The sequence below is a fragment of the Mus musculus genome, chromosome 7, assembly GCF_000001635.26.
Source record: "Mus musculus strain C57BL/6J chromosome 7, GRCm38.p6 C57BL/6J".
In the NCBI taxonomy this organism is placed as follows: domain Eukaryota; kingdom Metazoa; phylum Chordata; class Mammalia; order Rodentia; family Muridae; genus Mus; species Mus musculus.
The window spans coordinates 49057893-49085248 of NC_000073.6; the positions used below are offsets into that span (position 1 = coordinate 49057893).

Sequence of the window (27356 nt, forward strand, 5' to 3'; positions counted from 1 at the left end):
AGATACCCACAAAGCCTGTGGGCTGACCATCCCCGGAGCCCCTGTAGAATGTTAGTTATGTTCTCATTGCTGTGGACAAAAACCTGACAGAAACATTTAAAGGGGGGGGGTTCATTTTTTTTCCCCTCACAGCTTCAGAAGTCCATCCATGCTTCACCCATGCCTAGGCAGACCGTTGTGCTGGGGGGAAAAAGCAATAAAGTAGGAAAGTCTCCTTTCTGGCAGAGGTTGGGGGCGGGGGAGGGAGAGGCACAGAAGCAGAGCCCGCTGGTATAACCTTCAAAGACATACCCCTAGGGAACTACTTCTTCCAGCCAAGCCCTACCTCCAAAAGTTTGCTCAACATTCCAACACAGTGCCACCAGCTAGAGACCAAGCATGGCCCAAGCATGAGCCTGTGGCGGACAGACACTTTGTGCTCAAACTATAACAGTCATTCTGCACAGGGCCCACAAGGACTTAGGTGATACGAATGCCACCAGTCCCAGACCACCGCATGACAAACCGCTGGGCTGTTTTCCCTGCCTCATCTCAGATGAGACTGAGATTCCGAAAGGGAGACACTGATCACACTCCACAGCTGCTACGACTGAGCTAGGAGGCAGGCCCAATCTGTCTGACTCCAAAACTCCAAACCTCCCTGTGCTTTCTTTGGTGTCTGGAATAATCTGTCTCTAATGAGTGCATCTGGCAACCATTCCTCACTGTGTATTTTGTGTTTAAAAAAAAATTTTATTTATTTATTTTTGCATTTTGTCTTAAAATCACATTCAGACTGAGATAAGAACAATTGGTACTTACGAGCCAAAGCCCCTTATTTTGATAATACACTAACACCCAGGATGCTGAGTGAGCTGCAGATTAGGACCACATCTGAGCTATGTGGGCTAGAGGAGGAACCAGGCAGACGCCTCCTTCCATCCCGTGGCTTCTTCATTCTCCTCCCCACAGATGTCCCCATGCTTGGCTCTCAGCTGGACTCTTGTTACATGTTTGACTCAATTTCTGGAGGACACAGGGCTGGGAGAGAGCCCAGTATCTGGGAAAACATCTGTTCTGCCCCTAGAAGGGTGGCAGTAGAATAGAGGCTTCCTAAACTGGGACACTGAGGACAGAAGAGCAGTGCTTCGGGACAGACAGACACGGGATACATCCTGGGTCCAGGTCCACTGTTCTGTGATCCAAAACCTTATCCAACTTTCTCAAGTCGAGAATGTCATCTTTTGTTTGTTTGTTTGTTTGTTTGTTTACATTTATTTGTTTGTTTATGTGTGCATGTATGAATACAACTTGCAAGAACTGGTTTTCTCCTTTCACCATGTGGTTTCCAGGTACTGAGCTCAGGTCTTCAGGCTTGCCAAGGAGTGCCTCTACTCACTGAGCCATCTCGCCAGCCCAAATGCCGTCTTTCATAGAAGACTCAAAGTACCTATAATCTCGTAGGAGTTTTCTGAGGATTTGGTGATACATGCAAAACACTCGGTACTCAGTGTCGTAGGAATTATGCCATGCATCCATCCACTCACAGTCTTTACTAAGTACTGTGGTGTTTTGGATGCCACACTATGCACACAGCTCACGGCTGACTGCTCCACTGGGATACCTTGTGCAGCTCTCAGCCTATGCCTGGAACAGACACAAAGAGTTGATCATTGTGCCTTTCTGCACCAAGCTCATTATGTTGTGTTAGCATCCTTTCCGTTCAGGCAGCACTGCCCTGCCTGTGGAGGAAGCTTAGCCCACTTTGCTCCCTCTTGCTTAGCGAGTGAGTCCCAGAAATGGACAATTTCTTTAGTGTGTGTTCAATGCCACAACAGGGGACAAGAGAGGCCTGCAGGAGCCAGAGGGTGACCGCTGAATTCCCTGGAGAGGCCCTGATAAGTAAAGCTTCGAGGAAGAGTTGAACAAACAGGAGGAGTCTGCAAGGTTTAAAGGAGGAGTGGAGACCAGGAGAAAGATGGCCTAGGTTGGGAAGGAGCACACATAGAGAAGATTCTAGAAGCAGGAGGGGGAAGGAACTTCTGAGGACCGGAAAGAAGACTGTAGGGGGAAAGGATACTGCAAGAGCTGAGACTGCAGGGGGAAGGGGACAGGATTGGGGTGTCCCCCCATTGGTGTGGCCATGAGAACAGGCAGGAACTGATCCAGCTAGGCAGCACTACAGAGAAGCCCAACAAAGGAGAGATCACCTGGAGAAAAGAGGCCAACAGACAAGCAGCACTCCTCCCCCCTGTGAAATCCTTGAATCTGGAAAAAGGTTTGCAGCCTAAGGTAGGCCTTTTACCATCTTAGGTGTACTGTCTGAGTCCCCCAGGACCAACCCCAAAACCTGATTAACGCCGGGCCAAATTGGCCCAGAGCACCCATCTCCATCCTAGGCTGGCTACAGGCAACATTCTAATGAGATTGTTTGTGGAAGAAAAATGTCATCCCTGCTTTCAAAGAACGTCCCTGTCTCTGAGCCTGGGCACCATGGCTACCATGAGAGGTTGGTGCCCTAGACAATATTAAGGCTATACTCTTGGGAGTGATTGCCTTTGAATTTCTGCTGTAGAAAATAAGCTTTAGAGTGAAGGGCAAATGAAGGAAATGAAAGTGGATAAAAGAGCGTGCCCCTGGGATGGTACGGAACACAACGCACCAACTCTTCCGAATTTGGGCTTTAGGGAGTAGCTGAACACCCTGGACATGGGAAAGGCCCATCCTCTCTCTGGTCCTTGGCTTTCACATCTGTACAGGAGGAGGTGGAAACTCTGTGATAGTCCTTGCTCAGCTCGCCCGTCTGGGAGAGTCCTGATTCATTGAATTGCTCTAGGAGAGTCCTGCTTTCTTGAAGGACCAGTTTGCAGTGACCTAAGTTCAGAGAACCATCTGTGTATTTACTCTTCATTGAGTCAGCATTGGTGTTAAGGTCAATGTGCTCCTGATTATCCAAAGAAAAAGGAGCCCCCCGATGGAAAAGAGGTCTGGCCTGCTGAGGCAGCTACTAGTGCGACGGTGTTTCTATTTCAAGATATACCCAAGTACAGTAGAATCAAAGATTTTTAAAGTTTTTTGTAGGAGATATCTGTGGATTAAGTAACCATCATCTCCCTACCAGATTTTAATCATTCCAACCATTATTAAATAAATCTATTTTTAATTAATCAGCTTTTTAAAAAAAAATCCTCTCTGTACTCTCAGATTTATTAGAGTGTCTAAGAAATGAAATTGGACTTTTGTGTTCAGGAAAAGCTGGAAGGCCTGGAGACTTGAATGACAGGCTGGGATTAGGAGAAAAGGTGACCAAACCAAACTTCCAGTTGGAGCCCAAGAGTGGATGCTGACATCACATGAGGCATACTCGCCAGAGTGTGGTGCTGTCAAAACCAACAATGTAGGTACATCTCTACCATGCAGTAAGGGAAGCTGGGCTTAATTCATCAGTGGTAGGTCCTAAATTTAAACCTAGTGGCCCAATTCCTTTAATTATTCTGATATAATTAGAAATGATCTTATTTAATTGGATGAATCCAGAAGGGTAAGAGTAGAAAAGAGGCCAGCAGGGAGTGCTAACCTGAGGGGACTGTCCTGCTTGTCCCTGCAGTATGTGCTGGTTCCTGAAGAGAAACCTGCAGACACATGCGGATACATTTCATCCAAACGCAGCCCACAAACAGACAACTATTTAGCTGAATTTCTTCTTCCACCAGAGCGGGAAGAACGGTAGCTGTAGCGAGGTTGGTGCTTTCTTTGTAGCGATGCTGACACTGCGCTTAGTAGTTTTCCCACCTTGCAGCCACACTCCAGGTGGCAAGGCAGACATCACTGGCTGGTAAGCCAACATGGCAGGTTCAGATATTTCATTCCTCTGCTCTTGTGGAGTTTCCCCTCCTGCTACCCCAGTGCAGAGATGCCATGAATCTGTCCACAGTCCTCTACTTCTACCAAAAGTGTCGTTGGGCTCAACTCTGAGATGTGGCTGGTGTTGACACACCCAGGAAGGGTCATCTCCTCCTAGGACCAATAGCAGACTAGTCTCCCCTTGCTCTCCTCTCTGAAAGGCAGGAAAGGGTTAAAAGGTGAGTAGGTGCAGAAGCCAGCTGCAGCTCAGGGTAGACATCCTATCTTGGAACTAGTCCCAGACTATGAACTGCTGAAAAGTACAGAGTTGTTCCAGAAAACTGTTCATTCCCTGTCACCAGGTTTTGACTTTCTGGATGCAGCGTTCTAATGCCTGTTTGGTCTATAGCTACACAGAGCCCTGGAGGGACCGGTGTATGAGAGATCACAATGAGCCAGGGGAAGAGACTGGTGGGGTCTGAGGACAGGTGTTGTTTATAGATACAGGTTAGGAGCCGGTAAGGGGTGCCCATGGAAGTCTAGCAGGGCAGAGATGGCTCCTCCGACATGCTTTTCTCCAGTTACGAAAGTGTTACTTTGTAATTTTAAAGAGAACAGAGAAAACAGAGAGAATCTCTGTGCCAGCTGTTTGTCTCGTGTCTGTGATAAAAGCAACTTCAAGAAGGATGGGTTTGTGTTGACTCGAGGTTGAAAAGTCACATAGCCGACTCCTCCACTGAAAGCTCACCCTTGCCGTGAAATTCCTGAGGAAAGGCTACTGTTGCCAGATGCTACACAAATGGCAGAGATATAGGTGGTAGCTTGGAAGTGAAGTTCGTGTTGGGCTCTGCACAACTTCTCAGAAGTCTGCTGGTTTGGTGAACCCCCCCCATCCTCCCCCCCTACCCCCCCCCCCCCATCGCCATTCTAGTCTAGCCAAGGTGACAATCAAAATCAGTCTTCACAATTCTACTCCTCATCAACTGGACACCCAAACACATCTCCTTAAATCTTGACATTCCACCTCTGACCTATAAAGTCTCATCTTAATCTCCTAATGCAAAATGCATTCCATCCATTTCTAAAACGTCCCTGCAGCCTTCAACAGTCTCAGCACTGTCCAAAAGTCCTGAGTCTCTTCTGAGACGCAGGGCAATCTCTTACCTGCAAGCCCTTGGACAGTAAAAAGTAAACTGCACACTTCTAGTATACTATGGTGTAGAAGGAACAGCGCTTTCTTTCTTTCTTTCTTTCTTTCTTTCTTTCTTTCTTTCTTTCTTTCTTTCTTTCTTCCTTCCTTCCTTCCTTCCTTCCTTCCTTCCTTTCTTTCTTTTTTTTTTAATTCGTCTCTTATATATTACATCCTGACTGCAGTTAAAGGGAGGGATGGGGAAGGTCTCAAGGAGAGAGGGGACAGAGCAAGACTGAAACCCCGTGAGCAGGCCATACACAGAACTTCAGGACTCTGTAACTCACAGGGCATGTGCTGAAATCAGCCAGTCTCCAACAGCCTCCAGAAGCCGGACCCTCCAGCTTGGCCACCTGCAGCACACTCAGCTTCTCTCTTGAGCCAGGTCTACTCCATGCCTGTGCTTCTACTGATGGAGGTCCTATCTGTCATTCTGGCATCCCCATCTTCCCTGGGTCCCCACTGTGACTTAGCCTTCTCCTTCATAGCTTCACACATCCCCCCCATGGCAATTTATTTCTTTTTTATATTTATTCATATGTATATTTTATAAATATTTCATATTTATTCATACACATGTGAATAAATATATATTGTTGATGCATATGTGTCAACCACAATTTTTAAAAGGAAGCCATGTATTGAGAGGGAGAAGTGGGGGAGGATGCTACCAAAGGGCTTAGAGAAGAGAGGGGAGGAATGAGGCAAACACAGTGCACATATATGATCTGGAATGAAATAATCAGTTGTTAAATAACTTGTGATATTCCTGTTGGAGCATTTTCCTTTGAACGTACATGTTTACCAAGTATTCTATTCAAATCCATAGAACCATTATATATCTAGCCAGCAAAGCATGTTTCCTCTATGAGACTGCAGTAACTTAATTGATAGGCCAAGATATTCTCAATTTTTTATAGTAATACTTTAATGGGTTTATATGAACATCTCAGATGGAATTTCTGGTCATTTTCTTAGGGAAGATTTCTAGAAATGGATTAAAATCCATGAACTTTTAAAAAAAAAAGCCACTTGTGATTTTTTAAAAAATTTATTTACATTCCAAATGTAGACCACTTTCCCACCTATCTTTTCAAGTTCATAGTTCAACCTTTAAGGGTTTAGGAAGACTAAATGAAAAGCCTCGTCCTGCAGGGCCAGGCTTTTCAATGTTCACTCAGGTTTTCAAAGCCCTGGCTGATGGTGCTGTGTGGTCTGGCTTTGGCGGACAATATTTTATTTTAGGCAGTGTTTTGTCCTCTTCATTTTAGCTGGGGAAATTGCAATGCAAATGGGGTTCGCACAGATCGAACATGATGTAAATGCAGAGATTTTGGAGACAAACAGCTGAGGTTTGAGTCCCCTGTTAAGCAGTGTTAAACAATGGACCTGTCAAATAAGAGAGGATCAGTCTTAACACACAGAATTGTCCTCAGGAGAATTAGACAAACGAGACTGTGTCGTCTCCCTGCTATAGGACATGCCATGTAAACTTGAAGTCATCTTTTCCCCAAGTGGCCAGGAGCAATCTTCATGTAACTGTGACGTCCAGGTCCTTTCCAGAAAGCCCGCCATCTCCTCACAAACTTTTGACTGCTTTCTCAGCTCCAGTTTTGACCCCAAGAATGCCCATATAGAGATATGAGTCAAAAAGCTGCCGAGACAAGACTCAGGGTGACAGGGAATGATGGAGTAGCTATCTCTTTGGGGGTTAGCTGCAACCTCTCCCATCCATCCTGAGGGTGGATGAGGTAAGGTAAGGGATATGGACAGCCTGGGGCTTAGAAGCTTGGCCCCAGCCTCCTGCTTTCTCTTTTTTTCCCACAGATTAGAAAAACTCATCATTCCTAGAGATGTACACCTCTCTCTGTCTAATGTTTTCTCCACATTTTTTTTTTTTACACAGCAGCCCACCCCAGTGAGCTGCCTATATTAGTCTGTCACAGGGCATTGCAAGGAACCCTAATTAAGAAATCCCTTGCATGGAGGCTGCATGGGATAGCAGAAGTGAAAGGATATGGTTGTGCACAGTCCCAGTCACCAGCCCACTCCTAATATCTGCTCAGAGAAAAGGCTTGCAGATATGCCAAGCAAGCACGGTCCCATACTGAAGCCTGGCTGGGTTCACAGCTCTGAAAACTGAACACCAGCTGAACTAAGGCTACACCAGGCCAGACTTGCTAAGTTCTGTGTCCCACCAGAGATCACCAAGTATAAAACAAAAATTATGACAACCATTTAGCTAAAAACACCAGACTGTGTATGTGTGTGTGTGTGCCTGTGTGCATTGTGTGTGTGTGTGTGTGTGTGTGTGTGTGTGTGTGTGTGTGTGTGTGTGTAACCAATGGGAAACACACCACTGGTAAATACTTGGCAAAGTGTTGGAAGCTGGGATGTGAGCCAGGCTGCTTTCAGCCTTCATTGTGTTGAGTTGTCGATGTTTGTGGTGCCGGCTGTGAAGCCAGACATCACTGGGCCTAAGCAAGCATTCCACCACTGAGCTATAGCCCTAGCCTCTATTCTAATGTTTTTTAAAATAATATATTCATCGATCATTTGTGCAGTTCAGCTAGAAATCCATTGTCACTCTTGAGACCAAACATCAAAGTCATGTCCTAAGCTTTGATCCCCAAAGAGAACCCTTGTTGCCATTTCCAGAGAGCTTGAGGCCTCAGAAAAATCCTCTGCCTCTCCAGGCCTCAGTTTCCCCATCATTGAAAAGAGATCCAGACCCCTTCTCACATGTTAATAAGTAGGAAGGAGGTAAAGCTGAAAAAGTCGAAAGCCCAATGTCACTCAGGAGTTGGGGAAGGAAGTGTCTTAGCGTACCCAGCTTCCAGAAGACACAGCCTGGCTAGGCTTCGTGGAGACTTGCCAGTCAAATGAACACCTGCTGGCTTCAGCAGGCCAGGCCAGCAGCTCTGTTAACAGTCAGCCTGGTTAGCCCAGAGAAGAAATGCCTGGGTTCCCTGGTTTACACCTGCATCTTCCAGGATGAGGGCAGAGGTCTGTCCTGGACCACTCTGGGTAACCTGGGACTTGGTGTGTGCTTCTGGGACAAGAGCAGTGAGCCTGAGTAGCTGCTGGGTTCTGTGGCAAGTTAAAGCGTCTGGGGTGGGTTTTCCTCTCCTCTCCATCCTTAGAACTGGGAGGACAAAGCTTTCCTTCTCTGTGAAAAGCAGCGGACCAGCAAGGCGGGCAATCATGCAATGCAAATAAAGGCCGCTTTTGAAGGCGGTGAAGGTGGGCCTGCTGAATTAAATTAACATGGCCCATAAATACAGAGGTTAAAAAAAATGGGAAGCCAAGTGTTCACAGGCTTTTGTCCAGAGCAGAAATAATCACAGGACAATGGTCTATTTTGTTTGGATTACAGGCCCATGATATCACATTAGCCCAAGCCTGGCAATATTTATGTCAAGAACCGCTGTTTGTGAAACCCTGTTGTCCCAATTTATCCCTGTGGGGAATCCCTCAAAGCAAGGCAGGCTGGCCTGGGGACACCTCTGCCCCCTGCTGACCAGCCATGGAGAAGAAAGGCCCAAAGGGTTGGAAGAAGGAGGAAAGGTTGCAGGCACAGGGATGAAATTCAGCCCTAAAACAGAATGGCTCTTCAAGAGGCAGGCTGTCACATCTGTCTGGCCTGCTTCTCTTGAGAAATAAAAATGCTAGCTGCATCCAACGAGTGCACGCATGTGGAGTGAGCCAAGAGAAGGTGGCTGCCTCTTCCCAACTCATGCCAGTTAGCATGAATCGGGTCTGGTAACTCCACACTGCTGCCTCCATTAAGAGTATAACACTCTTACACGGTTGTTTATGGTCAGGAAGTACCACTGCGCGCACACACACACAGCACTTCCAATGGAAGCTCTAAACTGGGGCATCTAGAGTCCTGTCCTTTCCTCTAACTTTCTCCATTACACTTGTGTTTCCTTCTCTCCCCTCTCTTCTTCCCTCCCCTCCACTTCCCTCCCTTTCCTCTCCTTCCCTCTGCTTTTCCCTTTGCCCCTCCCACCACTTTCTGTCTGCCTGCTTCATTGCTACAGGTTTCCACATTTCCGCTGGACTTCCACTGGCCTGCTATGCTACAGGTCTCATTGCTTCATCAGGTGTTCTTAGTCAACATCCCTCCTATCTTCCTACTTTGTACCCCACTACCCAGTGTCCTTATTTTTAAAACAGAAATACATCACTTCCCCCAAGGTACTTCTCAAGTGACCACAGCTCAACAGGATGTTAGCTTCAGTGATCTTGAGTGGAAAGCCTCTTGGCAAGGACATATGGCTTGGATATGAGGCATCTGGGGTCATAGTCAAATTCCTATCTAGCATGAAGCTTCAGTGGCCAGTGTTACCCTCCCAGTCCTCAACCTTGGGTCAAGACATCCTGTCAGCCCCCACAGTGCCAAGTGCTGCTACTTTTCCATCTCATTTCTTCCATCCCACTTGGCTTTACCTTGCCAAGCCCCCGTATGACATCAGGGGGTTCTTGAATGGGAAACCCATCCCCTCCTGTCATGTTGTGTTCTTGGCCATCTTTTGTCTACAAACCAGGTAAATAGAGATATCAATGTGTCCAGTCTTGGGTTACAATGAAATGGTCAACTTGGGGGGGGGGGAATATCAAAGGACATTCTAAGGCAAGCCAGTGCTCAGATAGCCCCCCACCCTTGCTGGCCTGGGGTTACCAATGAGAGCTTTACTCTGAGGTCTTGTCATGTTTGGGAGCCTTTTGTGCCTGTCCTCTTGTTTTCTGTCTCCTGCACGTGATGCTTGTTGCATATGTTGCACCAAAGCCTTGTAAAAGGCCCCGGGGCTGCATCCATTTTCCTTATGTTATTTATTACATCTTATACATTCAAATGGTTGATCAAGAAGAATTTGTTGAGTGGGGCAGCAACCCCTTAGGAGATGGTACCCACCTTCCAAGCATATAAATAATAAAATACACATCGCACGGCAGAGCAGAAAGAACTTCACAGTCAAGACAGAACTGGGTTTCTGTGCTCACGTGGCCTTGGCTATATGGATTCACTCCAAGTCTGTTTCCTCATCTGCAACACCAACTGCGTACATTGAAATTCCCTTCCTGGGCATTCCGGGGATAGGTTCTGACACCTGACAACTACCTACAGGAAATCATTTTTCTTGTGGTGACTGAAGGTCAGTCTGGGCTTCCTTTTGAGACTCTCCCATCACCACACTCTCATGGCTTTTTCTCAGGCAAAGAAATGTACAGTCCAGGACAGCACAACACCATCTTATATATGAGAACCCAGAAGCTCAGAGAGGCTGAGGGTCTTACCTGGCATTTTCTAACGAAGAGCCAAGCTTGAGATTTGATCCTGGGGTTCTGTGCAGTGTACAGCCTTCAGCACATCAGGGCAGCTCCTGTTGCAGGGTTTGCGCCACAGTGGCCAGTCAGTGCAAATGTTAGTCAGCATCAGGACTAAGTCAGCACTGATTTTGCTCTAAGCAAGAAGCTAGAAAGGTATCCTAGATCACCCCCAATCCTTGGAGAACCCTAAAGGGGAATCTTCTATGTGGCATTAAGAAAAAGTGGAACCAGGCTGAAGGATGTCTAGGGTCCATCCATTAGAGAAGGTGAGGAGGGGAGAAGGGTGGAGGAAACTGAGCAGCCATGCCAAACAAAGCCAAGAGGAGTCCTGCTACCCAGAGTAAGGGGACAGGCGGGCCCATAGCTAGAATGTCTGATGGAGGGTGTATGTGTGTGTGTGTGTGTGTGTGTGTGTGTGCGTGTGTGTGCACGCATGTGTGCGTGTGTGTGTGTGTGTGTGTGTGTGTGCATATGTGTGCATGTGTGTGTGTGTGTGTGCGCGTGCATGTGTGCGTGTGCCATGGTGTACATTGATAGGTCCAAGGACAACCTCAGGTGTCAGTTCTTACCTGCCACCTTGTTTGAGGAATGGTCCCTTTAGTTGTTTTTGCTGCTGTGCAGCATATACCAGGCTAGTTGGCCCATGAACTTCTAGGAATTCTCCTGTCTCCACCTTCTATAGATGCACTGAGATTGCAGATGCATGCTTCCATGACTAGCTTTACCTAGATCCGGGAGTGCTAACTCAGTTCTTATGCACGAGTGCAATGAGTGCTGCATCACCGTGGAGCTGACTCCTCAGCCCCCATTGGAGAGTTTTTAAAATGAATGACAATAGGGGGAAGGGCTGCTCAAGGACTATGTCAAAGTAATGTGCACAGCTCGCCAGCCCAGCATTTGATCAGGAAAACATCGAGAGACAAGCAGAACAAAGCAGAGACGAAGGTAAGGGAGTGTATAATCACGTTTATCAAATATTACGTCCAGCTTGTGGACACTCCCTGAGTGACTGTGCTGTGTCAAGCATGGCTCAAAGATCAGTACAAGGAGCCACTGCCCAGTATAAGCCTTGACCGAGCAAGACAAAGGCCTTGGCCCTAACTTCTATGGCTGTGTGCACGGACATGTCTGATGTGCATGTTTCTCTCAAGCTCTAATTCCTGCAGCCTCTGGAGACGCTACCAACTCTGCTACACCTGACTCAAGACTAATCCCCGTTCCTAGTCAGGTCATAAGTTCAGAGGCAAATACACCGTCTACTCTAGAAGCAAGGCTTTCCTGTAATGAGGTAATTAAGCAGGAGGCTTTTGAGGCGACTCGGAGATGATTTTTGCATTACACAGCACAGGTGCGCATGCTTAGCATTCTTCCAAGTGGCCAAGATCTCAGTGCTGAGAGCTTGGAGCTGGGGTGGATGCTTACTCCAGGTCAATGGCCAGATCGCTGGGGTTATGTCTGGAGGGTGACCGAGAGTTGAGCCGTAGTTCAGCTGGTGGCTCGGTCAATGTGTCAAGCATCATTACCCAAACTGAAAGAAGGTTAAAGAAACTTCTCTGACAGAGAGGTTAGGAGAATGGACCTTGAGGAAGTTAATGATGAGAGTGTAGACACTCGGATAGAGGCTCTGCCAGGGAGCTCTCCCGTGGTAGCTAGGCTTTTCCCACTCTTCAGACTCAAGCACTGAAGGCCTTGGGGGATTGCTTCTGCAAAGTGTTTAAGGGATACACAGCTGCTGGGTGATAATGTTAATGAGAACCAGTCTGCTCTGAGCGGGCATGAGTAGCTATTGAACATTACGGGCCAAAAGCTGTGCTATGAGCATTATGTGTGTTCTCTCGATAAACTTAGTTTGGCCCTCACCACTCAGGAAAGTGACAGCTATGTGCTGGGAACTGTGATGTGGCTTACATAGTCCACCCAAGGATTGACTCACCGAATGGCAAGGCTGGAGTTTGGACCTGTTTTATTTTTTTTCCTGCCTGCTCTCAATAGTTTGTGTGCTTGACTCCCATAGATAGGAAGGCTGTGGCCAGGGTGGGTATAGTCTAGGACAAAGACTGGCATACTATGGGTGCCTCACTGTTCCTTTAAATACAGCATTATTAGAAGGCAGGCAATTTATGTAACATCCATGGCTACCTTTGTACTGCAACAATAGAATATGCAAAAGCCAGTCCACCAAGTCAAAAGTCCTTCCTATTTGGCCCTAAATAGGACAAGGTAGACTTTCTGATGTGGTGATACATGCCTGTAATCACATCATTTGGGAGGCTAAGACAGGTGGATTAAGCATTTGGGTCCAGCCTGAGCTACATAGCAAGACTCCGTCTCACATAAACAAAACCAAACAAAGCAAAACATAACACACTAACAACAAAACCAAGGAAAGTTTCTGGTCTAAAGAAATCCAAGGTTAAACAAATAAGCAGGTTTCTTCCCTGTATGGCTTCTCAGACCCTTTAAGACATCAACATGAATTACTAAAATCTAGATAAATGTATAGCCACCTTCTGACCTACTAAAAAATAGCTTCCCTTTTTTCTTAAGGCTTATGTAAGACAAGTGAAACATTTTTCAGGAAGTCAAATTTGTAGAGGAAAGGTAATGGGTCAGGGTCAAAGGTAATTGGTATGGCTGACTAGGACCTGATAGGAGCTCCTGGAGCTTTCTGAGGTATCCAGGTAGCGCTGGGCAGTGGTCATTGCTATCTCCAGCCAGAGCTGCTAGCAGGTGCATCCTGGGCAGCTCTCACAGCCCTGGCTTTATTCAGCTGTCTGTTTACAATGGTGTTCAACAACCCTGTCCTTATGTGCTGTGTGTTTCTCGGGTCCAAGAAGAGAAGGGAAAAGCATGACACTAATAGTGAATGTCAGTCTTCATCAGCATCATCCAACATTATGAGAATTGAATTTCCACCTTTCACCGCATACATTAAACCGGGGCTTTATCTCTTCCCGCAGAATTGATTTGCCGTAATTCCCTCCTTTGGCCCTTGTCATGTAAATCGTGGCATTTCTCCCCTACTGGCTGTAGGAGCTCAGATTAGAGGAGAGAATCCAGCAGCCCAGACCTGCAGCTGCTCTGGGCTTTGTCTGTCTGTCTTTCCCTCTCTGTATCTTCTCCTTGGTGCTCACTGTGCGATTGTGCCTTCCGCAGGTGGATTAGGGATGAGAGGGGGCAGAGCAGATGGCCTTCATGGGACTCAGTCATGGGACCTGCAGCAGCTGCAGCCTGGACAGATAACTATTGACAAGCTTGCAGGGGATAGATCTCAGTGCTAGTTTCAATTGGTGGCTCACTGGCCAATCAGATCACTACCACCCTAGTACTCCCCACAGTGCCTGGGGAATCTCTAGCTCCTGGCATCTGTACTAGAGGGACAGGAATTGTTTGTTATCCATTGACTTCTAGAAGAAACAAGGACCTGTAGGGCAGGGGGCTTCTAAACTGTGGATTGAAAACCAGGCCAAAGGCTCTGCAGGAAGGAACAAATTCTTAGAGAGACATCCCTGACACATGATTGTCACTCAGTGAGACCAGGTATGGCCATGATATCACTGTTCTATAAAAGCCCTCAAATAGTATAGTCACCATATAATTGTCTCCTACCAAATACGTGAGCAGGGCTAAGGCATTCTAGAAACAGAAAGACAGGACCCAGTTCACCATAAGTGGGTAGATTTTCTTATCTGTACGAAACTCTCATTTCCCACCAACAGACAGCATTACAGTCATGTGCAGGACGTTAACATAAAGACCGAATTTAGGTGAGATCTCTAGAGCAGACTCGGGACATGACAAATGGTCAATTGCATTCATTCTTCATACATCACCCTTGGCATGGCCTTTGGTAATGCTAACAATGAAGCATCTAGAAAACTCATAGGAGATCTGGCTTAAGAAGGAAATCCTTGATGGGTTTCCATAGGACTGGATACTGACTACGTATACTTGTAATTTTAAATGTATTATCCATGTATGGAGAGACTGTTCGGTATAAGCACTGTGCCCAGAATGATACATTTAATTGTAATCAAATTACATTTTTCCAATACTCTGGGAAAACAAGCTTCACTATTCCTCCCATTTCACAGAACACTAAAGCCCAGCTACATGGAAGCACAGATCTTGACTTCAGGGCCAATCCCTCGGGGCCCTCTGCCCCACCTGTGTTCCTCTTCTAAACTGAGAACACCTGCTAAATCATTGCCCAGGACTGAGCCCTCCCGGGAAAACCGAACTGCCCTCAACCACAGTGAGCAGCATCTTTGCAACACCAGATTATTGAGTCCCATGGATTGGGAAGGTACAGTCTTCCTGCAGAAGAGCCAAAGCCAAAACAATAGTTGGAAACACATGGAAGTGGACAATGATGGATGGGAAAGCCTAGCCTCTGGGCTAAGTTAGTATGAGCCACACTGTACCCAAAACCTTGCTTTCCCCTGAGGTCATAGCAAATTAGGGATGTATGAATGGGCTGTGCAAAGTCTCCAGAGGGCAAGAGGTCAGCCTGTATGGCAAAGTGTGCAGTGATGGGGAGGCAAATCCGTGTGAGGCCCACCAGACCAATGCTGGCACACCTCCGTGCTGTCAGCAGTGTGAGCAGGCACTCTCTTTAATGCAGATGAGATGGTCGGCAGAACTGTCACCCCACCCATCACAATAAGCTTCGAGATCAAGGACTTAGCATGTGAGTGTGCATGTGCGTGGGAGTGCATGTAGGGCCATTGTGGAGAGAGGCTGGGGAAGCTAGCCTCTCTCCTCTCACTGCCTGGCCTCTCACTCCATCCCTAAATCAAATATCAACTGTTATTTTAGTACCAAGCTTCCCAGACATTATGCAAAGTGCAGGAGCCAGCTCTTGATCACTGGGAGTCTCAATGCAAGGCCACAGGGAAGAGTGTGCCAAGAGGGAGCTAGGTTATCAGAAGCAAAGGCAAAGAGTCTGAGTACTTGCCAAGTACTCAACCCCAAAGACTCAGTTTACATTCACTAAGCCTGTCTAAGTCAACCCCCCCACCCCCCCACCCCCCCCCACCCCCCGCCTGGAGCGCCACAGGCCTCTGTGGGCTGAGTTTCATACCCCTTGCTGAAGTACAACCTTTTCTCCTTCTTAAGTTTTTTCGTGGAGGTCTCTGTAAACTTAACCATTAGCCGCTTCACCAAGGAAAGCTGGTTTTATCTGTGTTTGTGTTTTTCCTTGTCTCACCGAGATAGTTCATCTAAACCTGGGTTCACTCAAGACTTCCCTGCTCGTGTTTAGATATGTCACTTCATCTCTCTGTGTCTCAGATCACCCGCCTGTGAGACATAGATGTCACAACCACCTTTCCCATTGCTGGGAAACACAGACTGGGCCCGTTCCAGTAGGCCAGCCTAAAACATAGAGGGGAGCCTGAACTTGAGCTGTTTGAAACTGAGTTTCTGCGCCTCTCTGTGCTTCCCACCCTATCCAAGGACAGTGCTAAGTGAGTTGACTTCTTTGATGTAGGATGCAGCCCTGGGTTTGCACCCAGTGGGTGCTCTATAAATGCTCCATGCAGCCTCAGTATACAGAAAGTATTCAAGATGGTTGTTCTCCCTCCCTGTATCCAAGCTTCTGTCTCCCCACAGAGACTGGAGGCATCAGAACCTAATGGAGAAAGTGTCCTCCTCCCTGGGCTCATGGGAGCCTCTGTGAGGTGTTCTGATGAGTGTTCTAACCCATGCATTTTCACAAGCCTCTGACTCCGCAAGAAAGCTTCCTGCCTTGATGGTTTGCCTGGGCTTTCCAATGGTTAGAAAGCCTTGGCCCCAGACTCAGAGAGCTGTGCTTGCAGCCATCATGAATCACAGGGGGGTGTTGCATGTATTTTTCACAGCAAAAGGTGAGCCTCTCACCTGCACTTGGGACCTGATTCTCTTCCACAATACTTTGGCTAGTCCACTGTGTTCTAGCACACCAAGCATCATTTGGGGGACAGTCCTCCAAAGACACCTTCTGCTCAGTGCGGTGCCAAACCTGCAGATCTATGAGTTGGAAGCATTGAACATCACCTGGGCTGGGGTCAGCAGACTCTACATTAAAAGGGTACCAGAGTTCTAAGTAGCATGTTCTGAGCTAGACATGATCCATGCTCACCAGAGGCTATGGAATCCTCATGGGGTCATACTTCAGAGCTTAGCTCAGACACTGCCTAGTGGCTCAAGGTTTTCCAGGCCAAACACACACACACACACACACATACACACACACACACACACACACCTCCACTTACTCATCTGGTGGCTCCTACAGAGAAAAGTACAGCTGTACCCAGCTCCCTTGTCCTGTCCACACACAGTCCCACTCGTGTGGTTAAATCACCCTTCTCCCTATGTTTCCTCTCTATCAGAATGAGGAAGTTTTCTCCAAAAGTGGGAGCCTTTGTCTTGAACCCTGTTTTCTGGCTTGATTTCCTGAACAATTTCTCCATATTGTGGTGTCTTTCTCTATATAGAGAATGATTAGGCTGAGCTGAGAAAATTAGATGCAATTGCAAAACTAGACACATGAGCAACAGACATGCCACAGGATGATAACCACCTCCTCCCCGTCCCCACCTTCCTGGTGAGCAAAGAAAACAATGGAGACCCCTTCATTTATTCAACCAGCTCACCCTGTTCATATCTCTTCATATCTCCACCCTGCTGCCTGTGCGTTGCCTCACTCGGATGCTGCTGGAGCAAGCCATGCCTTTGCTCTCAGCAAGCTCAGAATCCTGGTCCAGCCAATGGAACTGCGGGGATACTCAGGGTTTCATCCCTTAGGTGACATCTGCATTATTGAAACAGCTTTCCCTAAGGTCTGCCCTCCCTCGAAGTGAGGTGCCACCTTTAAACCATTGGTTTAATCTCTCGTCATGCTCAAGTATGATTTATTGAAAGGAATCCACAGTCAATGTCTGCCTGCTGCTCATCCCTTTCATGTGAACTGCACAGTCAGCCTACTGCCAGGCTCTTGCCTCCTCTGGATCTCTTAGGGGGCAGAGCCTGCACCCTGGGCAGCCTCAGCTGTTTTGGCATCTGGGGAGGGTACTGCCTGCAGGAGTGCTAACCTCATGTAATTGGCCAGAAGAGTGAGCAGCTAATGACATGGAACCCTGCAAAGGTAAGTAAAAGGCCGGGAATCCACGGCTGAGGCGAAGCAGAGGCTTCAGTAATGAAGATGAAGAGGCCTAGGAGGTGCGAGCCAGTTGTTGCCGGCATTGTTTAAAGGAGCTAGTTAGTGTCGTCAACTGTAATGACCTCATGCCAGGGCAAAGGTCAGAAGGCATGGGCAGTTGGTGCATATGATAGATGGTGACACAGAGGTTTCATGAATCATTTCTAAGATGTGAGCTCTGCTTGGCACACTGGAGACCTGGCACATGTAAGCACTGGGGGAATCAGAGAATAGAGGCAATCTGGAGCTGCAGAATGCACAGAGTTCTAGTGTTAGATAGATGGAGCTTGGCGTCTTGAGACCAGGCATGCACGCAGCTGAGCCCTGCCGAGCCTTGGCTCTCCCATACGTTTGAGAGGGCTGAGCACTGGCTCACCACTAGCAGACAGTTACTTTGTGGAGTGAATGCCCAGTAATGCTGTCTGGTGTCTCCTCAGTACCAAGCCAAGTCTGGCCCATTGGAGGAGAACAGCCCATAAGCACTTCTGCCCATAAGCATTCATGGCAGACATTCTGTGTAAGGCGGTTCCTGCATAAGGTGGGGGACGGTTAGCTCCTCGTCCCTTGGATAAGATCCAGGTATTGTGTAGGTGCTTACCAAATCTCCAATGAAGATGCCCTGGTTTCTTCCAATTTGTTTTTCTGTATTAGATTAGCTGCCTCAATAACCCCATTCTACACATGCACATGCGCACACGCACACACACACAAAGCATACACGCATGCATGCAAGCATGCTCACACACAGCACCTACATTCACAAATACATATTTGTGTACACGCTCACAAGCACCCACACTCTCACTCACCCATTCTCACTGTCTGCACCTTTACTCATTGCTTTGCGTGTACTTCCACCAAAGAGTCACTTAGCAGAGGGACATTGTTTTCCCCAGCGTCTTAGGTGTCTTAAGAGACATGACTCACACGAGAGACTTTGCACATTCCTACTCATCTCACGGCTGCTGCCCACAGCCATGAGAAAATGCCATTCTAGTGTGGCAGACAAAGAGATGAGAGGCCAGCCGAGGAGAATCAGCCACCTGTCTGTCTTCTTCCCACTGGTCGTGAGTGAGCAGAGCCCCTGTGAGCTCCACCCAGCCAAGCCTATCCTAATTGCATAGTTACAGGTGCACGAGCCAAAGAATTGCTTGCCGCTGTCAGCTGCAAGCTTCAGGGCAGTTTGTCCTGTGGGATTATTACGACAACAAACCACTGACATCACCAGCTGCAATTACCATCTGGGATGAAGCTTGAAAAGTGGCCTGAGACGTGACAAAGCGCTTTTCTTCATCGAGGCTGTTCTTCTCCCTTTGGATCGCATAGAGTACATGTGAAGTGTGTGTGTGTGTGTGTGTGTGTGTGTGTGTGTGTGTGTGTGTGTGTATGTGCGTGTTGGGATCAAGCAGGCACCAACTGCTTCAATGATAGCTAAAAATCATGACCTGGGACTGGAGAGAGAGAGCTCAATCAATAAGGCGGTTGCTACATGAGCATGATTCCCAGCACCCATGTCAAAAGCCCGGAGCAAGTGGCATGTACCTGTCTTCCAAATGCGGAGGAGGCAAAGACAGGGGGAGTTCTGGGGCTCTGTGACAAGCTGGTTTTGCTGAATCAGCAACCTCTGAGTTCAGGAAGAAACTCCTGTCTCAAAAAATAAGGTGAAGTGGGATAGAGGACAAGTAATGTGGATTTCTGGCCTCCATGTTTACATGCGCACGCGCACACACACACACACACACACACACACACACACACACACACACAGGTGGACAGACACACAGACAGACAGACACACAGACAGACACACAGACAGACAGACAAACAGACATGCAGACTTGTGACTGTGACCTGAAAAGTCCCAGTCGCCCTTGGTGTCCTCCTGTGCAGTTTGCCACCTGTGACAGTTCTACCCACATTGCATGCTGGGATTTACTGAAAGCTGCTGCCAGTTGGTCTGACCCCCTCTGGTTGTCCTGGTGAGGTGGTTCACAGATGGTAAGGGCAGACAAGACATACTCATTTTCTGTCCTGCTACTAGAAATTGTCACAGACTTGGAGCTTCAAATGACCTAAGAGGCACTGTGGGGACGCATGGATCAGATGGGGATTCCGGGCTGAAATCGGGATGTAAGGACTGAGGCTTCTCTCTCTGGAGTCCATGGGACATCTTCAGCTTCTATGGGTTGCCCACCTGCTTCAAGCCATGACCCTGCTGCGGTCTTAATAATTGTGCCCCCTTCCCTTAATTCATATATGGATGCCTAATACCCAGTGTGGTGGATTTAACAGGTTATGAGTATGCCATGAGTGACCCCCATCATGAATGAGGTCAGTAACCTTATAAAGAATCTGCAGAAAACTCCTCTGTCCCTTCCACTAATGTAAATGAGTCATGCAGGCACCATCTCTGAAGGGGTTACAAGTCCTCTGGACTCCCCAACCTCCAGAATAGTAAGCAATGAATTCTGTTGTCTACAGATTCCCCGGTCTAAGGCATCTTGTCACGAAGACAAAAAAAAAAAAAAAAAAAAAAAGCTTCCTTCTTTCATCTTCAAAGCTAGCAAAGTGGCATCTCTCTGAATATTCTCCCAGCTCTCTGCCAACTGCAATCTGCAAACATTCTGAGTGTGTGTATATATATGTGCATTTGCACATATATGTGTATAAGTGTGCGTGTATATGTGTGTACATGTGTGGTATAAGTGTTCATGCACATAGGTGTGTGCATATATATATGCACATGTGTATGAGGGCGCATGTGTGCATGTGTATATGTATGTATGTGTGTGGGCACGTGTGTATATATTCTTGTTCATTGCTCATGTATATGCTTTATCACATACATGGAAGTCAAAGATCAACCTTGTATGTGGTTCTTCTTACTTGGGGCTTTTTGTGACTGGCCTATAATTTACCAAGTAGACTAGATTAGCCCCAAAGATCCATTTGTGTTGGTCTTCCCCCCCTTCCACAATCTGCTGGGATTACAAGCATACATCGCCACGCCCAGCATTTTTATATGTGGGTTCTGGGGATCAGACTCAAGTCCTCAGGCTTGCATAGCAAAGCACTTTACTGACTAAGCCATCTCCCTAGCCCTGCAGTCCGCAAAGTTTCTTTACTTCTAAGGTGCCATATGATTAGATCTGGCTCATTGGGATAATCCAGTGTACCAGAAGTATCTCAAGGTCACTCATCTTAATTACATTTAAAAAGTCTCTTTTGCATGTTCACAGTTCCATTGACTATGGTGAGACATCTTCATGAGAACACTGTTTTGCCACAAAGGGTCATGCACCTGTCCAATAACTCCTCTAGTGGGGATGCAGGAGGCCACTCCCCTTTCTTCTTAGGTTCCCCCTGCCTCCATCCACCCCACCGAAGTGGCTAGAGCACAACTCCACTGTGTGTAAAACCTCAGTGTTTAGCTCAGCAGAAAGAAGTTCTACAGTCTCCCCCAAAACAGATCTTGTAGCAGAGATGAATTTGAATATGTTGAAACTAAGCTGTTTTGAACTCCTATGAAATCAAGTTCTTGTTAGCTGCAGACAAGTTCCTGATTAAAATGGTCCAGAGGGTGTGTCCCTAGCACACACTGCTTACTCATCTCTCTTGGTGGAAGCGCAGATCCTGGAGGAGAAATGGATTTATTTTATGGTGGATTCGCAGCCACAGAAATTGCTTCATGCAAATGAAGCTAGGCACTGTGACTTCATGAATAAGAAATGAGCTGACGCCTCTTTCCCCCCACAGGCGGTGTCGCACACTGGGAAATTAATTGTGGCATGCTTTGGGTGGCCCTGGCTGGCTCTGTGTGGAGATGCAGCAGACAAAAAAAAAAAAATGCTTTCCTTCACCAGATTGCATAGGAGGCATTTATGTCCTTTTTAGCTTCACTTTGTGTTGTAAGTGACCCATGGGTGGCTCTCCCTTCTCCCAGGAGCTTCTGGGGACTTTTCAGACTGAAGAGTTCATGGCAGAACCCACATGAAACACTGAACCTCACATTGAGAGCATGGCCTTAGGACCCATAATGCCTAGGTTCAAATCCCTGTCTTTCTCCTATCTATGTGACTTTAGACATATTCTTACTCAATCCCTGCCTCGGTTTCCCTACTTATTAATTAGATGCCAGTATAGCATCTACTTTGTCAGGTATTGTGAGCATTGAATATGGCCTCGAACTACTTAGAATAGAGCCCAAGAGCTCTGCTGACCCCTGGAAGAGTCAGATCATGTCACTGTGTAGTTAAAATTAAAATAGGGCTGGGAAGCTCAAGTGATAGAGCACGTTTCTAGCATGGACCAAGGTCTGGGTTCCATCCTCAACACCACACAACATGGGTTTAGTGATATGTCTGCAATGCTGGTCCTCATGAGACGGAGGCAGGAGAATCAGGAATCCAAAGTCATCCTCAGTTACATAGTGAATCTAAGGCAGCCTGGGCTATGTGAAACCCTACTCCATGTCTGCAATAATTAAGACTAATAGTTAGCTCTCTTTGCTGATGATTACAAGTTCTCAAAGTGTTAAAAGGAAGAAAAAGACTAAAACTAAGTCTTGGGTCCCAGACCCACTGCCCAGCTGTCTGGACAAGTCATGTCCTTTGTTTTAATGATTTCCTTGTCAATTGCAAATGGTGACAGTTGCAAGGTTATTACATAAGAAGGAGGCACCCTCAAACTATTGTAGCTTAAAATTGTCACCATTTGGGAGTAGAGAGATAATAGCTTAGTAATGTGTACTGTTCTTACAGAGGACCTGGGTTCCATATCAGTACCCACATTGAGCAACTTATAATTAAAACCCCAGCTCTAGGGGATCTGTTGCCTTCTTCAGGCTTTTGTGGACACCTGTACTCATGCCTCATGCACATACCCACACCACCACCACTACCACCACCACCACCACCACCACACACACACACACACACACACACACACACACACACACACCATTTTATTGTAACTCTCAACCAGGAGTTCAAGCTCAAGCAAGGCTCAGTAAAATGAATGCTAGGCATTGCCTGCAGTCATGAAATTCAGTTGGTGGTAAGCTATGGTGGGCTCACATACATTTTCTTGTGCCCTGATTGTGACATGTAAGATCTGTCAGGGGTTTGATCCTGTTACATAATAGAATCATGGAGCCTACCTGCCAAGGGTCCCAAGCTGTAGAAGAGCAATAAACTGAATGCTCCTTTAAGACAGCTCTAGAAAGATGGAACTCCTGCCCTTGAGAAGATGCAAGCTTCCCGTCTAAGCATTTTAACATCCTAGAGGAATCCCTTCTTTGAAAGGGTCCAAAGTGAAAAGCTGAGCTATGCCATCTGTGGGTTATCCTTACGGGAATGCGTTCTTGAAGTTTTGATTTCTGAGGTGGACCTTTTAGGTTTTATTTTCTTTATCCAAAGGCTGGGAAGGAAGAATGAACAGCAATGCTTTGTGATCAACCAGTCCTGGTGAGGAACTGAGCAGAAACCTGTCTTTACAGGTAGCTCCTCCCTCCAACATGAAAGAAGGGGGGAAGCGAATCAATCTAAGTAACTACTCAGTGTGGAGTAGGCTAAGCATCTTATGCACATGGTCTCATCAGATCTCCAGGCCTGTCTTGAGAGATCATTGATTCTCCATTTTCTTAAATAGGAACCCAAGGTTTGAAAGGGTTAAGTTGCTTGCCCTAGTCTGTAGGTCAAACATGGCAAAGTTCAAGGTTCATATCTGCCTGTCTAGTCTCAAAACTCAGCATCTGGCTGGTCCCCACTCTAGCTCCTCTGCTGGGTATACACTAGGCTAGCTGGGCCTCCTTTGGTTGCAGCTGGTCAAAGCATGTTAGGATAGACTAGGCAACTAGGGACATTCTGTGGAAGGATACTGGGTTAGCGCATAGAGGAACCACTGTTCAGCTGGGCAGAACAGTCACTGAGCTTGGGAACAGAAAGCCAACACCATGCTAGAACTTGCCTCAGACTCTTCCTGTCTACTCCTCTCCATGTGGTGATGGGCCTTTATCATGCTGAAGATAACTTTATATACTTAACAGAAACCATGGCATCACCTGCTCCCAAGATTTCTTAGCCACGCATAAACTGGGTTGAGGGGGAGGTGGTAATAGGAAGACAACAGACTGGATGTCATGAAGTGTACTGGGCTTGAGCCAAGCACAGCAACAGCCTGGGCTGATGAGCAGAGGGTTGGAAGTTGGTCCAGAGCCTTTAAAGAGGTTCTTCAGATTTGCCTCTGATTTACTAGGTGACCTTATCCAAGTGACTGAAGCTGCCTGAGCTTCATTGTCTCCAGCTGAGAGATAAGGCTGACTGTATCTGTCCATCATCGTCCATATTGGGAACAGCATCCATTCCATTAGAGTGCAGAGTCTTGTGCCTCACAGGGAGAGTTCACACATGATTCTGGTGACATTGACATAACTATATTCCTTCAGGGATATCTTAGTGGCTTTTCTCATGGCTCTAACAAAACACATGACAAAAGAAAGTTAAGGAAGAAAGAGTTAATTTTGGCTCAGAGTATAAGAAGGTATATAGTCCACCATGACAGGTGAGGCACAGCCAATGGCAGACACATGAAGGCTGGCCATATTGTATCAGTAAGCAGCAGCCAGGAAGTCGGACTGGGCTGTGGACCCTCGAGTCCCTTCCCAGTGACCAACTTCCTCCAGCAAGGTTCTACCTCCTAGAGGTTCTACAATCTTCCAAAACAGCGCCCCCCAGCTGGGTACCAAGTGTTGAAGCACATGAACCGTGGAAGACCACGGCAGGGAAAGAACATTGAGTTGTGACAATATGGAGCTCTTGATATGGAATATTGAGTGACTTGGCAGAGCTCAGAGGGAGAAGAGAAGAAAAGGTGATATAGCCTAGGAGCAGAGGCATGCATATCCGTGCATTGTCCCTTCTCACCCAGGACCGGCCATGAACTGTGGGGCACACTACAAGGTGGACATGCAAAGCCTCTTGTTCAAACAGCATTCAGAATTTCAAGATGGCACCAGTGAGAACTAAGTCCGGCCTTTCCTAGCACAAAGCCCAGGTGATTACTGGCATAGATCACGTGTGTGCAAGCTGGCCTGGCTCCTCACTGGGCCAGTGTGGGATATTCTCTCTAGGATGCACTCTTCCTTCTTGGCAGCTTTTTACTGAAGTTTTGACACATCCAATGAGGAACAGAAATTTTTTTGAACCCCAGAAACTCATCAACAAGAATTCTATGGATGTATAATATGCAGTTAAGTGTACCTATTGAGCTTGTGTGTATATATAAATGTTTCCTGTTGACTGGAGTCTGTAGTTACTGGAGTGTTGCCATGGAGATTGGCAGGGCCAGCTGTTGTCTCATTTCCCCCCAAAGAATTGTATGCTAATGAAGCTCCCCTGGAGAGTTCTCCAGGGGCAAGACAAGCTATTGAGAAGTCTGCAAACCAACCGCAGGTTGTAGATGCCAAGCTCCTGTTTGCTGTTAATAACATGGTTTTAGGGGATTCCGCTGAGAAGTAGCTAATTAGGGATAGGAATCTAGAGGGAGGCTGCTTCAAGAAAGCAAGGTTGAATCCTCAGTCAGTCACTGAATAGCTGTGTGGTTGAATTCCTGAGTCTGTTTCCTCATTTAGAAATGGGGATTGGTACGTCAGATTCATGGGAGCTTAGGCATGAAGTGTAAGGAAGGCTTGGCTCAGTTTTTAGACCAGGCATGTGGGTATAACAATGTCACGATGCTGCTAATATTAAAGGAATACTCTTGATTAGGCTCATAGGCTTCATCCAGTGCCCTATATGCATATGTATTGGCTCATCTAGTCCTTAGCTCAGCCCACCAGTGAGGACACTGCTGTCCTCATTTTATAAGCAGGACACAGAGAGTTTGAGAGACTTGCCTGAGGTCACCCAGAGAGGAGATGGCAATGAATAAGGCAGTCTGTCTCTGGAGTTCTTAACCATCATGCCCAGAGCTCCTGGGAGGAAGATTAACGGTGACATGGAGGCTAAGACGTACACAGTCTTCGGGTCTTCCCATTGACTCTGGAAGTTCCATCCAAGCTGAAGCTACCAACAGACTCCCCTGACAGAGCACTGGGGGCAGGCTGGAGGGGCAGGGGTTTTAATGGGCAATACTGGTGGGGCTATGCAAGGGCCAGAAGTCACATTAAAACCATCCCACTGACTCCTCTGGAGCTGCAATAACTCGGACCTTTGTCTGATGTGTAGGCTAGATCTACATACAGGATAACTTGGGATGAGGGTCTGTGTGCACAGCCTGACTTGTTTGCTACTCACTGCAGTGGTCCTTCCTCCCAGGACTCTGAGGCTGACCACCGTGATCTCCTGCAAACTAAACAACTGCAAGAAATAAGCACAGGCACAAAACCAGCCCTCTTGCTAATCCTTTGGACTTCCTCAGATATGGTAAGCAGCTTGGGCCTTTGCAAATGTCACCTGGGCTGCACTCCCCACCCGTCACTCTTAGCTCCATGCATCACTAATGAAATTCTCCATCCTTCTGTGTGAGTGCAAACAGTCCTTATTCAAGGAGGTCATCCTGACCACCCCATCCTAGGTGTTAAGCCTGTCTGTTACCAATTTGTACCTAGCTGCTGGTCCAGTCACTTGCTGGGATTTGCATTAACCAATGGTGAGTATAATGATTGGCTCAGATCAGCCTTTTCTCATGAATGTTTTATTCACTCTTGAATCAACAGATGCCTCCAACAACGGCTGGCCGAATCTGTTGAATACATGAGTGAGTGAGTAAGAACCCACCCACTAGGGAATCCAGGCCCTCTGTGGTCATTCCAGCCTCTTCAGTGTTTGGTGGGGGACTGTGGTCCCACTAAGTATTCAGAAGAGCACACATACTCACACACACACACACACACACAGAGAGAGAGAGAGAGAGAGAGAGAGAGAGAGAGAGAGAGAGAGAGAGAGAGAGAGAGCATACCAGGGCAGTGTGGGAAGGATGCAGGGATGCAGGGAAAGGATGGCTAAACAGATACTGTGTCTTGGGGCCAGGATCTCACATGAAGTTCTCAATGACGGGCCTCTGTGTGCATTTGATAACCAAGAAAAACAAGAGTCAGGGTGGACATTAATGCATGCCTGTTCCTTACCATGGGTGTCCCCGATTCTTCTGGCAAATGAGGGTAGAGGCAAGTGGACCAGACAACCCTTAAAGTCACTTCCAACTTGGTCATCCCCTTCCTGAGGCCTGGACTCCTGCTGTTCCTGTGTGCATCTGCATGCCTGACTGCTAGTGCTCAGAATCCTCTTGGACAAGAACTATGTCATTAGCTGAGGCTGCAGGAGCAAGCTCCTAGATGAAGTAGCAGCCCTTGGGGAATGTAAATACCAAGGAATTTGGGCTCAGATGTCCTGTCCCATATATCGGGGGGGGGGGGGGTGCTGCAGCACCTCGCTCAGCCTCTGTGCAGTTCCACAGTAATCAAGAAGGAACTGTATGCAAATGCAGTTTCTAGATGACTGAGCCAGGCTGTTCCCAGGGCTGGTTGGGATATTTATTCAACTCACTGTCACCAGATGCTTTTCCAAGGCAAAGGCAGGGACTGTGATAAATGATAACACGTTCAGCAGCCACGGGCGAGATGGGAGATGATCGGCCGCCCCACCTCCCTTCCCTGGCACTTTGTATTTCATCTGTGATTCCCCCGAAGCCTTGGAATCACTGCTCCTAAAACTCAAAGGCAGAAATGGAATTCTATTCCAGGCACCAGGCAATGGGGTCGCCGACATTCACCGGGGTTGCTTTAATCTTGCCTGAGACATCCAACAAGAAAGAAATGTGGTAAGC

At 47.2% G+C, this 27356-nt stretch overlaps 1 protein-coding gene and 1 long non-coding RNA gene across 4 annotated transcripts in view; both read left to right on the forward strand.

The window, feature by feature from the left end:
* The window catches only part of Nav2 (neuron navigator 2), a 651028-nt gene that overhangs the window by 98830 nt on the left and 524842 nt on the right, over nucleotides 1-27356 (forward strand). The window lies entirely within an intron of this gene.
* The window catches only part of Gm32849, a 74564-nt gene that overhangs the window by 16638 nt on the left and 30570 nt on the right, over nucleotides 1-27356 (forward strand). The window contains exon 1 of the long non-coding RNA XR_391458.3: nucleotides 1-27350. This exon is cut by the window's left edge and continues 16638 nt beyond it. This is a non-coding gene — a long non-coding RNA (predicted gene, 32849). The remainder of the gene's footprint in view (nucleotides 27351-27356) is intronic.